The sequence below is a fragment of the Pleurodeles waltl genome, chromosome 3_2, assembly GCF_031143425.1.
Source record: "Pleurodeles waltl isolate 20211129_DDA chromosome 3_2, aPleWal1.hap1.20221129, whole genome shotgun sequence".
Classification (NCBI taxonomy): Eukaryota; Metazoa; Chordata; class Amphibia; order Caudata; family Salamandridae; genus Pleurodeles; species Pleurodeles waltl.
The window spans coordinates 8943166-8957048 of NC_090441.1; positions in this window are offsets into that span (position 1 = coordinate 8943166).

Sequence of the window (13883 nt, forward strand, 5' to 3'; positions counted from 1 at the left end):
AATAAATTTACTAAATTCTGTTTGGTTATTCATGACTGGAAGGTCATGGTGGGTTTCGATTCTTATTAATGCGATTATTTTGCTATTGTAAATATTGATGAGACTATTGATTTATTGATTGATATGCTGAGTAGTTATCTTGTCTTAAAGTGTCTCCAATCAGGGTCAAAAGATTCATTGGCCTAAAACGAGTCCCAGACTAAGTAAATTACCTAGGGCGGGACGCGTTATCATGCGTACATGCTGCCTCTATTAACTTTTCCATTCTGGCCCACTATCTACCCCTGAGAGTCAATGCCCTAGCGCAAGCCTGCTGAACACCTCGCCCGGCAAGCCACCCACTGGTACCATTTGATTTTGTGCCATTGGCTTGGCTCACACTGATTAGGCTCGTAAGAGGTCACATTGCTCCTGGCTTCGAGAGTCTCTTGTCAAAACCAGCCTCCATGTGCAGCCTGAGATAAAGTGAGTGAGACATCTGTGATAGTGGGCCTCCAGACCCGCACTGACCCCCCTCCCGCACTGTGTTGCCCGGGGCCCACGAATACACCCGACCTGTAGAGATAGAAGAACTGACAGACTGCAAGGAATCTACCCCCTACACCTTGGCCCGCAGCGGTGATCACTTCAGCGCCCCCCTGCCTCCTTCTAAGAAATTGATGCCGGTTGAGCCAGAATCCTAGTCCAGGCCCCGCAATATGACCCGCAGACCCACCATACCAAGCTAGATCACTACACAAGACCCAAAGGGCCCATCCCAACAGCAATGAACGATGCACAACAGAATCTGACCGAACAGGCTCTCCCCCCCACCCCAGGCCAGGAGTCGCCCACCCTTGTCGACATGATGGCTGCTATTCAGGGGGTCCACAGCACAATAGACTCTGTTTCTACTGAAGTTAACTTAGTGAGAGCTGACCTTCGTAATTTGGGGGCCCAGGTGAAAGAGGCGGATGATGCTATTTGTATCCTGCTGAAAGATACTAAGACCTTGCAGAGTTAAGGGAAAGACTTACAGGCCATTACAGCACTGCTAGAAGACAAACTGGAAGCCTTTGAGGGTCGTTTTGCATAACTGAAGTCCCTGAACAAGCTGAGGCCCTGCAGTTGACCTCTTTGTACAGAACCTTATACTCAAGCAACTCCAACCCTGTGGTCTGTCGAACTACTTTTCAGTAGAACGTGCCCCTGGCACTACATCAAAGCCAGGTGCACCCCAGTGTCCAATAATAGCACATATCTTTCAACGATCGAGACCGGGATGTCATCTTGCAGGCTGCACGCAGTGCTCCACCAGCCAAGTATGACAATGCCATTATCACGTTTTTTCCAGATTTCACACTGTGTGTTCAAGGACTACGCCCCAGCTTTCTGGTGGTCAAAAAAGCCCTGAGGGAGTCTGATTAAAGTATGCCATGATTTTCCTGCTAAACTGCGTGTGGTTTCAGGGGGGAAAACCTGGTTCTTCATTGCCCCTGATGATGTCTGGGAATGGCTTGATGGCTGGAGGAAGGTTGGGGGCACTGGGCCTCACTGTCGGCCATGGCCTCAGGGAAGTGAATCTGCCCCCGTCAAGAATCAGGAGACTGACGATACAGGCAACGTCCACCACTGCCTGGAATCCCTAGTTGGGCACCACCCGGGAATATGAGCAACACTGAACCACTGAACTTGTCCGCAACCTGTCACTTGAACACTGACAGAATACCCCTTCATTCACTGAGCCACCCACTCGCCACCTCTACCAGACTGCAACCACGAAGTGAGGGTGATAAACTTTACGTGCTGGCACAATCTTTGGTAACATTCTTTCTGGCATTGGGGGAGGGATGGTTGGGTGACAGTTTGGCGAGGCTCATGGTCCTCTACAGTTGATACTATGTTTTGGGGTGACAAGCATTCTGCAGAGTTAGGAGGGCGGGCAGTTTTAAGTCCACCTTGCAGGGATACAGGGAGGGAGGTTGGGGTGGGGATTTTTGTTGTGTTATGTATTGATTTGGTGTTTTTCTAACCTAACTGTGACACCCTAGCACCTAAGCAGCAGTCATGCCCGCAATACACACCCGTCCTGGGCCTTTGGATGGCCTCTCTCTAAGAAGGGGGTCTGCCCTGCCCCATGCACTCACATGACCCTCACACGGGATCTGCCACTGTATTAGTTACCTCCCAACCTTACCTGCTGCCCTGGCAATGGCCCAACCATTGTCTCTAGAGGGGCCCTTACTGTTATACGATTTCCATGGCCAGTAAAGCAATGACTCCCAGATTTAAAATCCCTTCCTTGAATGCCAACAGCTTGAATGATAAAATAAAATGGGGAGTGGTATTGCAATATCTCAAAAGGAGACACAGCCTCAGGGAAACACCTACCATGCATTGGACAGATGGGGTTATAAAATGATTGCACATGAGGGGTTATACTAAAGGATCCAGACTGGTTAGCATCCTTATATACAGATACTGCCCTTTTCCATACAAAACACCTGGACTGATACCCATGAGAGATATGTAGCACTCTCTGTACAATAGGAAGGTACTACACTCAACATTATTTCGCTGTATGCACCTCTATGACTTCAGAATGCCACATTCACTGATCTCAGCACACTCTCTTTCAGATCCCTGATGGCGATCTACTGCTTGGGGGAGATGTCAATGTAGCCCTCAGTGATACTGAAGACGGCTTGCCTCCTCGCTAGACCGGGTCCTCTCACCAAACGTTAGCAGACTTTGGCCCTCATTATGAACATGGCGGTCCGTTCCGCGCCACTGGCGGTAGCAGCAAAAACCGCCAACAGAGGAGCGGGCCGGACCGCCAAATAATGAACCAAATGAAAGACAGGCATCCCGAAAACCACCCACCGCCAGCAGAGGAGTGCCAACGACGATGGCAGAGTCCGCCCACAGGCCGACGGAAAGGCCCAAGCTGCCCATCAAATAATGAACCACCAGTCCGCCGCCAGTTCCGGGGAAGGAACCACCGCCACGCAAAGCCAGGCGGAAATGAGCAAAATATAAGGAAACACTCACCGGAGGGCCACACAACGCGCCGAAGCAGACATGGATAGAGAGCTGCAGATCATGCCAGCCCTGCTCCTTGCCATATACCTCCACGACCAAGACCGCCGACGAAGACGATGATGGTAAGTACTGCATTCTACGAAACAAGGGAGGAAAGGACACAGTTACATACCCACCCGTCCACCCACCCTGCTACGCCCCCCAATCCTTCACAGCAGCACAAGTTATACACCCCACAGCAAGAGGTACTTACCCGACACAAGGCTAATCCAACTTAACCATAGTACATACAAATGCTTCACACCCATAAACAATGAAACAAAAGACCAGGGTTCAACAGTGTGCGTCCAAAACACAGGCCACACAGAAATCTTTAATGTGAAGCTCACAGAGCCAAACAGGCCAAACAGGGCCAATGGCCAGTCCGTATGGCTACAATTGGCATGGGCCACAACGGACCCAACCTGACTTCCACAAGTGCATGGTTCTCCACCTAATGGGGCAACATATGGGAATCGAGGCACCTCACGGAAGGGGGACGGGGGGTGGTGGGGGTGGGGATTTGCAATGGGGGTGGACCTTGGACATTTGTTTGGAAGGTGGAGGGGGGTGGGTTTGTCCTTTGAAGGTGGTGGGGGGTGTTTAGATCGGGTGGAGCTAGATGGACTCGGCTCAGTCCGGGCCTGTTTTTTTATCTGGGGAAGGGGCACGGGAATGTGAAGGGCGGACAGGGGTGGTCTGTGATGTGGAAGGAGTGGAAAGGGCAAGGAGGTGAGCACGCTTGGGGACAAGACAGGGTGGGCCAGTGGGTTGGAAGAGGTCAGCATGGGAGAGAAAAAGTTTCTTCAGAGCAATTGGGGTGGTCCTGGATGAGGGCGTGGGGGTGGAAGCAGAAGCAGTTGATGTATGTGGTGTAGGGGTGCGTGTAGTGGGTGCAGGTGACTGGACAGTATGCTGTGGTGTGGTAGATGTCTGATGGGTGGATGTCTTGGTGCGTTTGTGTGTTTTTGGGGGGTGGACATAGTGGGAGAAGACAGACAGCTAGTGTGGATGTATGTTGTGTGGGTGTCTGCAAGTCTGGTGAGTGTGCTGCATGTGTCAACTACAGTAGTTGTGGTGAGTGCAGGTGTGGTGTATGGGGTGCATGTATGGATGTCTGCTATTGTGGTGAGTGCAGTAAGAGGAGCAGCAACAGTGACTAAAGGTGCAGTGCATGAGGGTGTGGATGTAGAGGGGACAGACAGGGAGGCGTAAGAGGTGGGCACACTGGGGGAAGTGGATGTTGTTGTGTGTGCATGTGTCTGTTGGCTGTGTGAATGCTTGTGGTGGGAGTTGTGGTGCTTGTGTTTTGAAGTGTGTTTCTTCTGTGTTGATGTGCTTGACTGCGTGTCTGAATGTGTGCCTTGGACGGGTGAAGGGAGTGGGGTGCTGGAAGGGGTCGAGGAGGCTGGAGGGGGGACGGAATGGCCAGGGAAACTGGCTGCCGTCCGAGAGGAGGCCAGAGCCTGAAAATATCTCTGTAGGGCAGACACAGCACCGTGAATGCCATCCAGATAGGCATTTGTCTGCTGCACCTCTGATGCTAGCCACTGGATGGCATTGACGATGGTTGTCCGCTCTACAGAGATGATTCTCATGGGGTCAATAGCCTCCTCTGTGAGGGCAGCAGGGCTGACTGGGGCAGGGGAGGAGGAGCCTGGGGCAAAGGAGATGCCCACCTTTCTGGGTGAGCGGGCACGGGCAACTCGGTGGGCAACAGAAGGGAGGGAGGTAATGCAATGGGGGTGGAGGAAGGTGTTACGGTAGTGGTGTGGGCACTAGGGTCCGCCACCGCCGGGGAGCCCCCATCGGAGGAGGTCTCGCAGTCACTACCTTCTGTGGTAGTTGCCTCCCCCGTGGAACTCCCCTCACCCTCCCACCCACTGGCCCCTGGGCGTCGGTTGTCTCTGCCTCCGAGGATCCGTGGGCCGCTGCTTCCCCACTTGCTGGTGCCTCAGTTCCCTTATCAGATGTTGACGCTGTACCAAACCAACACAAGAGAACAGGGATGGGGAGACAAAACAGCAGGGATAACTGTAAGTAGCTGAATGGAGGTACATAATGGCCAGACATAAACCCACCCACAAGACACACCCAACATGCAGCACCGTTCACTATGTCCATTGCCATGCCCCTGACTACTGACCAGAGTACTGCTCTACACCCATCCCCCGGACTACCTAAGGAGGCGATGTATGGGAGAACTGACAAAGACACCCGTACACCCTTTAGGGACCATAAAGTAGATGGACAGGAGTCGAAGTCCCTGCCTCTAAGTAGCATGAACCCTAATGCACACCCAGACATCCTTCCAGACTGAAGTATGTGACATGAGTATTCAACCCCTTGTGATTGCTGTGCAGCCTTCAAGTGTCCATCCAGGTCTGGGTACGCCACCACCAGGATCTGCTGCATGAGGGGGGTCAGTGGTGGGACTTCTCAAGCTGGGCTTCACTGATCTTATGCACCAGCACCGCAGGTCCTCCAACCTCTTTCTGCAGTGGGTGCTCTGCCGGTTGTAGACCCCCAATGTCTGCACCTCCTTGGCGATGGCATGCCAAAGTGCCCTCTTCTGGTGGGCGCTGACCTAAAAGGGTGACATAGAAATGGAACACAGAGGTCAGGCACTTGCACGATAGGTACAGCTGGCTATTCATCCACTATGGGACGGACAGTACTGTCAGACATACAGGACATACGCACGCAGCATGCCATGCACCATGGCCCATGCAGGCTCAGAGGTGCACACATATGTCCAATCAACACCATCCATTACACACACACAGTGCCTCCCAAACCAAGACTCACCTGTACCTCTGGCCGTCCGTACAGTTTTGCGTACAGGGGCAGGACCCCGTCCACTAGCATCTCCAGTTCCTCCTGGGTGAAGGCTGGGGCCATTTCCCCTGCAACACGAGGCACATCCATAGCCAGAGGCAGGCCACAGCAGTACACACAGTGGAGTACCTGTCCGCACGAGATCAGGGAGTCAAGTGAATAATCAATGACGAACTCGCGTACGTTCTGCGGCGGTGTGCACCATCACCGCCGGCGGCGATCATGATATGCCAGGATTCCCCATTGGCATCCATGTTAACCAATGAGGGTGCGAACGGCGGTAAACACCGCCTTACGCTGTGACGTCAACCGCTAGCGGTATGAGGTCACTTCCACAACGAAAGGGCAGAATTACAGTGGGCAGACATTTTGCCATAACCTACGCATCTTAAAAATAAACTTTTCACAATGCAGGCCCTACTAGCCACATGAAGCACCTAGGCTTCTGTCCATTCAGTATTCTACCACACATGAAATATTCTGTCAGGTAGCAGTTAATGTAGAGTCACTACAATGAACTATGCAGTGCACAAATGATGACAAGTGTGCCTATGTATGTGTCTTCATCACACCTTTTTGAAACCCCTCGTAGGTACCGACCCTTGTGGCAAGGAAGGGCACCATCGGTGTACAGACCACTTGTGGATATGAGGACCATGGTGGAGCATCAGATCATAATCAATTACAGACTCACAGGTGCAACAACTCAGGACCTTTGTGATTTACTGGATCCTGCACTAACTCCGGGAAATAGTAATCAGCATGCCATCCCAACTGAATTGCAGGTGCTCTCTGCACTCCATTTCCTGGCCACTGGCTCATTTCAAGTGACAGTGGGCATGGGTGCTGGATTTTCACAGCCTATGTTCAGCATGGTACTGACAAGATTTCTGAATGCATTTGTATGACACCTGCAGTCCTCAGTGAGGTTTCCCCAAAGTACTGACCTCCCTGCCATCAAGTCTGAATTCTATGCCTTTGCCAACATACCCCATGTTATAGGTGCCATCGATGGCACCCACATACCGATCATCCCCCCAAGAGTGAGTGAACAGGTGTACAGAAATAGAAAGAACTTTCACTCCATGAACATCCAATTGGTATGTACTGCAGACCAGTACATCTCACATGTGAATGCCATGTTCCCAGGTTCAGTCCATTATTCCTTTGTGTTGAGGAACAGTAGTGTGCCACAGAAGATTGAACAACTCCAAGAGGACAGAGGGTGGATCATAGGTAAGTGTGCCTGTCACTAACTGACACATAGCAGACAGCCAGGCTGTCTGACTAAGAGGCATAACAATGACGACTCTGTATCCTGACACCAGTGAGGAATCCCAGGATAGATGCAGAGAGGAATTACAATGAGACCCATGGACGTACTAGGAGGGTGATAGAGCAAACTATAGGTCTCCTGAAGGCTAGATTTCATTGTCTACATATCTCTGGGGGGTTCCTGGCCTATGGGCCTGATAAGGTATGTAGAATAATGGTGGTCTGGTGCATGCTGCACAACGTGGCAGTGAGACATTCTATCCCCTTCTTGGAGGTGGAGGGTGCTGTATGTCCTGATCAGCTACCTCAGCGATGGTGATGATGAGGAAGGGGAAGATGTCAATTCCAGGAACCAACTGATACAACTCTACTTCCAGTAAATGTGTGGGACTTGGGCCTGACACTGGGGTTTGTGACAAATACTGTCAGTGTGCTCAGTCATATAGAGGGGGTTGGTAATGATAGGTGGAACATGGTCCACTTCTGCATGGTACAGATTGAAATGTTATGCATTTACTCATTGCCACCATGTAGGCACACAGGACTCCCTTCATGCACAGATCTGACAATAAAGTAGTTCTCAGCCAGCTGCATCCATACTTCACTTTGTTCACAATTTAACACAGGGGACAGTGTTACAGGTGTGATGTGTGTTTTATTGGTTGATGTGAGTGAACAGTGCTATTTACAGTGATGGCAAGTCTTATGGGGTGGGTGTCCTCAAGACCAACATGGTGGCAGCCTTGTTGGTACTAATGATGGGTCCATCTTGTCTTACAGTAGTTCATATTTGCCTCTGAGCAATGTGTGGTTGGTGATTGGGTGGGATGATTGCTGTGCGGATTGTTGATGAGTTACTTTTTGAAGGGGGCCTTGTTCTTTGCTGGGGTTCCAGTGCCATATCTTGGCCTGAGGGTTGGGCGCCTGCTGTTGATATTCAGGGGATGACATGATAGGCCCTTGGGTTTCCTGTGAGGGTAGTTCCTGGGATGTTTCTGCTGATGGGGTAATCTGATGCTGGATTTCCGGTGCTGTTGTGGGGGCCTCTTGTCTGTGTGGGTGTCAGACTGGTTTTGGACCAGCTGCAGCAGTGCTCCTGCTATGGTGGCCATTGTGGCGTTGTGCTGTTTACACGGCTCCATGGCCTGTTGGTGGTGTTCCTGCTGCATCCTCTGACTGTGCTCCAGGGTGGACACAATCTGTGCCAACCTGTCATGAGTATGCTGGTAGGCCCCCAATACCTATGATATCACGTCCTGGGCTGCTGCATCCATCCTGTGGCCTCCCCCCTGGCCCACTGCCACCCTTGCACTTGCCCTAGCCCCCGGTGCCTGTGTCCCCTGCACAGGTCTGGCAGTACCACTTGTACTGGGATCCTCGTCTTCCTGCATGTTGGGAGTGGGAGACTGTGGCCTCTGTACCTGTGTTCCACCAGTCTGTGGCCTGGATAAACTGGTGTGGGGATGCTTGCCCTGGGCTGCTGGTCATGACTGGGTGGTAGGGGTGACAGTGGTTTCCTGGGTGGGGCTGCTGCATGGTGAGAGTCCAGGACTGTGTGATGGGCCTGCCTGCTCATCATGGTCCAGGGATCGTTCACCAGTGTCCTGTGAGGTGCCTCTTTCTCCCTAGGGGGCACTAGCACTCCTTGTCCCGGCCGTTAGGGTTGCATGGGTGGTGGTGCCTGTTGGGGGACATAGACTTGTCTGTTACAGCTGCATGAACGTTTGAGGTGAACAGGACTGGGCTATTTTGTGCTGGTGTTACTTTCAGTGGCCTTCCAGGGTGGCTTTGTGAGGTTGACATTGCAATTAGCGCCAGTGTGGGGTTGCATTGTGGTGGGGGGTGTCGTTCCATTGTGGGTACTTGCAGGGGTGGGTGGCTGTGTACAGGGGGAGGGATGTGGACCTGTTAGTGGATTTGTGGTCATGCGGGGTGGATTTAGTGCCTGATGCCTGGGTGGAGTGTTGGTCCTGGTGGGTGTGGGTGGGGTGGGGTGGTGCATGCATTACAGGTATGGGGTATATGGGGTATATGTTGATGACTTACCCAAGTCCATTCCTCCAGTGAGTCCAGTGAGTCCCTCAAGGTGCAGGATGGCCAGTACCTTTTCCTCCCAGTCTGTGTATTCTGGTGGTGTTGGTGGCGGTCCTCCCCCAGTCTTCTGCACTGCGATGTGGTGCCTTGATGCCATTCCCCTGACCTTCCTCCGCAGGTCGTTCCATCTCTTCCGGATGTCGTCCCTGGTGCATTGATGGTGTCCCACTGCATTGACCCTGTTCACAATGGTCTGCCACAGCTCCATCTTCCTTGCGATGGGTGTGTGCTGCACCTCGGCCCTGAATATTTGTGGCTCCACCTTCAAGATCTCGTCCACCATGGTCCTTAACTCCCTTTCGGTGAAGCGTGGATGTTTGGGGGGTGACATCCATGCTGGTGAATGGTGTCGGGGCTGGGAACGAGGTGAGGGAGCTCTGTTGTGGGTCGGTGTGCGTCTCCAGTATGCTGCCGTTCACTGTCTGCCTCTGGTGCTCTCAGTCTTCTTGGTCTACTTTCGTTGCAAAGGATTGTGGGGTATGTCTGGGGGTGTTTTATGGGGTTCTGGATGTGTGTCAGGTGTGTGGGTTTGCACTTATCCACTGTGCGCACTTCTTGCTGTTGAGTCCACTTGCCGCCCGTGGCGGTCGCAGCCGCCAATGGTCGTCTGGCCTCCACTGTCCGCCAAGGTGATTTGTGCATCATTATTTGGAGGGCGGGATGTGGATGTGCTTGGCTGTGGCGGGGTGAGGAGGTCCGGGATTCCCGCCAACAGGGTCATGGCGGGGAGTGGTGGTCTGGTGATTTTTGGCGGAATGGGATTTTCGTTCATTATATGGTGGGTTTCCATTCACCGCCAATGGTGGGATTCTGTTCACCGCCGCCACAGCGGTCAGCGGTGTTTCCCGCCGTGTTCATAATGGCCGCCTTTGTCTTGTGGACACATGAAGGGCACTCCATCCCATTTACCGCCAATTCTGTATTGACTATATACTTACATTGGCTCATTAACTCCCTCATTTTCGAGTGGTCTACCACCTTGCCAGGGGCATATCCGACCACTCCCCTGTTTGAGCTGTCTATGGCCCAACTGCCTGAATCAAATCAGTGAATCATACATAGCCCCTGGTATTTCAAGATCCCATATATCCAAGATGGCATCCAGGAGGCCACAGAAAAATACTTTGATAAAAATGAGAGCTCACTGTCCTCATCAGAGACCTTATGAGAGACATATAAGGTGGTTATCAGGGGTCAGGGCTTGGCGCTTATAGTACGACATAAGAAGATAATAAGAAGAAAAAGAGTCCACCTAGAAATGCTTGAGTGAGAAATCCTAGAGTTAGAATACCAGGTCACAAGGGGACTGTCAACATTAACTTTCCCAAAAGCAAAAGGAATACAGGGACGCAGCGACGGAAGCAGCCAGGGCCGGATATCGTGCCATTCAACACCGCCTTTAGGAAGTGGGGGACAGGGACGGAAAACTCCTGGCTTGGTCAGACAAAAGGAAATGGGCTACTGATGGGTCCTCGAGGTAAAAGATGATAAGGGCAATTGCATTAGAGATAGGGTGGGCATAATGACCATCTTTGCAACCCATTACACCCGCCTGTACTCCAGAACACTCACGGTCACAGTTGATGAAGCACATTAATTGCTATCGGACATCCGATTGCTTAGACTTTCTGAGACAGATAGGGAACTCCTGGAGCAAGATCTGACAGAGGGTGAGATGACACAAGCCATCCCGTCCTTGAGATCTGGCAAGACTCTGGGCTCTAATGGCTTACCTATTGAGCTCTAAAAGCTCATGGCTCAAAAAATTGTGCCCCACCTCCAGCGAATGTTCTTAGAATGCCGCACCACAGGGGTTTTCTCCCTGGATCAGAGGCTGGATACCTGTAAGAATCTCACCTTCTTTTCCAAAGAATGGGAGGAGGATACAATGCTGGCTCCCAACTTCACCCTCAACCAAGGTAGCCCGTCAATAGTCAAAACAAACCAAGATAGATGGGGAAGAGGGAATGCAAGAGTAAAAGAACAAGTGTCCCATGGAGCCTGTACTGTGGTGCAAGTGTCTACCTCGAGCTAGTCAAGACTCCTCCTAATAGAAAAATAGAGAAAAAGAGGGAGTCAGTGATGTCACCTTTTTGGTGAGTGTCAATGCACATATACGTTTCTATGTGTAATTAAATACATGGACAATTCCCCTCTTCTGTTTATCAGTAGAAAAAGAAAATGGCAGCTAAATGATGGTTTTTGTGTATCTAAGAGAAAAGAGAGAGAGTACTTGTGCCTATGGTAAAGAGCAACAAGCGTGATTAGAACATGTACTTCCTATTATAAAACGTACCTCAGTTTTTCCTGTTCCTTTAAGTAAGAAGACTCAAAAAATACTGACTAGAAATTTAGACAAAAGAAAGACGTGAAGAAAAGGGGAGAACATACATTCCTACATTTGTTTCATTTCTAGTCTTAAGTCAAAATAACAAAAATAAAGAGCCTTAAAAAAGGTGCACAAATATGAAAACAATGTGTAATTTATTTCAGTCCTTAGAAACCATCACAATCATAGTATCTTTATCCTTTTATGTAAGCCATCAGAGACTAGAATTTGTAATACACAATCCACAGGCAAGATGCAAGTTCAAATAAGTATTGTTCTGATATCACTTTTTAAATATGTAAGTGCACAGAATGTGTTACCTCCAGCTTGGAATTTGAAGAGTGTCGATGCTTTAATGATTTTCTTCTTTTGCTTTTCCGGAAATCCAGGACTGAAGAGCAGGAACAACCAAGAGACGAATTGGACAAGGTGGATGAAAGAATTCACAACGCGAGGGGAACCTGACCAGGAGCTGCCGAGAACGCTGAAGCAGCGTGCAGTGAACCCGGACGCAAGGAAAGTGAAAGCGAGGGCATGAAACTGCAGGCAGGTAACAACTAGAACACCAAGAAGCTTCCTGTTTGTCGACACCCATTTATATTAGACGTGCTCTGCCCATGCTGCATCCAGAAGATGGATCACGTGGTCATCCATAAGGAGGGTAAGTTGTGAAGTGAATGTATCTTCTACTGGCCTATTTGTTTGATAAATGCAGAGGTTAACATTTTGTTGAAGCTATTATCCACAAGATTAATACAAGTAGTCCGGACATTTGTTCACCTGGACCAGTTTGGCTTCATGCCAGAGAAGAACACTTTGCTTAATCTGCGACGGCTGCACAGAGTCCTAGGCTCAGCAGCTACAATACTAGAAGACACATTCTTACGCTCCCTAGATGCCCAAAGGCCTTTGACACTATTGAGTGGCCCTTCATGTTTGAAGTTCTACCTAAACTGGGTTTTGGCCCCCGCTTCATATCCTGGGTATAGTTCTTGTACTCCAAAATAATGGCTCTGACCCTTTTTTTATAAGTGATTCAAAATACACCTTACCCTGTCCCGCAGTCTTATTTCTTTGCGATTGACAGCACAATTGGCCAGCTGCTCTGAGAAAGAGGCGCCCCCCTGCATTGCCCTCAATAAGTTAACCAGGAGCTGATACCTTGGCAGGATTACCCTGTCGGACAGACAGGAACGTCATTGGGCGGCACAGCTTGTTACCATCAACTATTGGGCATATCTCCCTGAGGATGAGCCGGCCTATCGGATGGACAGATCCTATATATGGCAATACCCAAGCAGCGTCCCTACCTAATCCCACTGCTGTTACACTTACCCTTTGGCACACTGCACTGAATGCCCTGGGATGGTGGGGCAAGATAACTCAGGCTACTCCCTTGTGGGACACTGCACAATGAGGTACTCTTGCTACACATCAGGGTTTCAACAACTGAGACCTGATAGGCCTATCTCAGGTGAGAGATATGTGGAGTAAGGATGGTTTGATTTACTTTGCTGACTTACAAAATAAGTACCAACATGCATCCACTGAAATCTACTGATACTTGTAAATACAACATGCCCTGCAGAGGGTGCTGCCCAGAGACACGGACCTTCCTGAGTCATCCCCACTTGAGGACAGATTGCTAGATGGCCATCTGACTAAAAAGGCGATCTCTCTCACCTACCGCAAACTGATACATAACTCCCCTGACACACTGACACGCCTTCTCGAACATTGGGCACAAGATCTTGATGGCATAGAGGGCGATCAATGGCCCGAAGCCCTGGCGTCACCAAGAAAAGTGGCCATAAGATCGAGGTTTCATCTTATACAGCTGAAAATCCTGCACCAATCTTAATACACATGTATCACTTTGGCCAAGATGGGCAAGGCAGAAACTACCACGTGTCCCAGAAAATGCAATGGTGGGGCGTTACTAAGCGCAAGCTAAGATGGCCACAACTTGAGGGAGCTATTTGAATTCCCCCACACACCTGGTTATTAATCCTTCCGTGCTACCTGGACCAGTGAAGCCCAAGTTGTGGGAGCGGCCTAGAACTGAAAGGTGTAACTATCGATCGTTGGGACCCGATGTCGCATGAAATGCGCAGTTGAGGCCTAGATTAAGAGAGGTGGCTGTTCAACGAGATGCAGGCCCAGAGCCAGAGGGGAGAGGCTGTTGCTGTCCGCCTGTCTTACCTGGGCCACCAACAGAGACAAGCGACAGAAGAGTGGCCAACTGCAGCAGGTAGTGAGAACTGACCTGGGGACTCTGGGTGTCCCA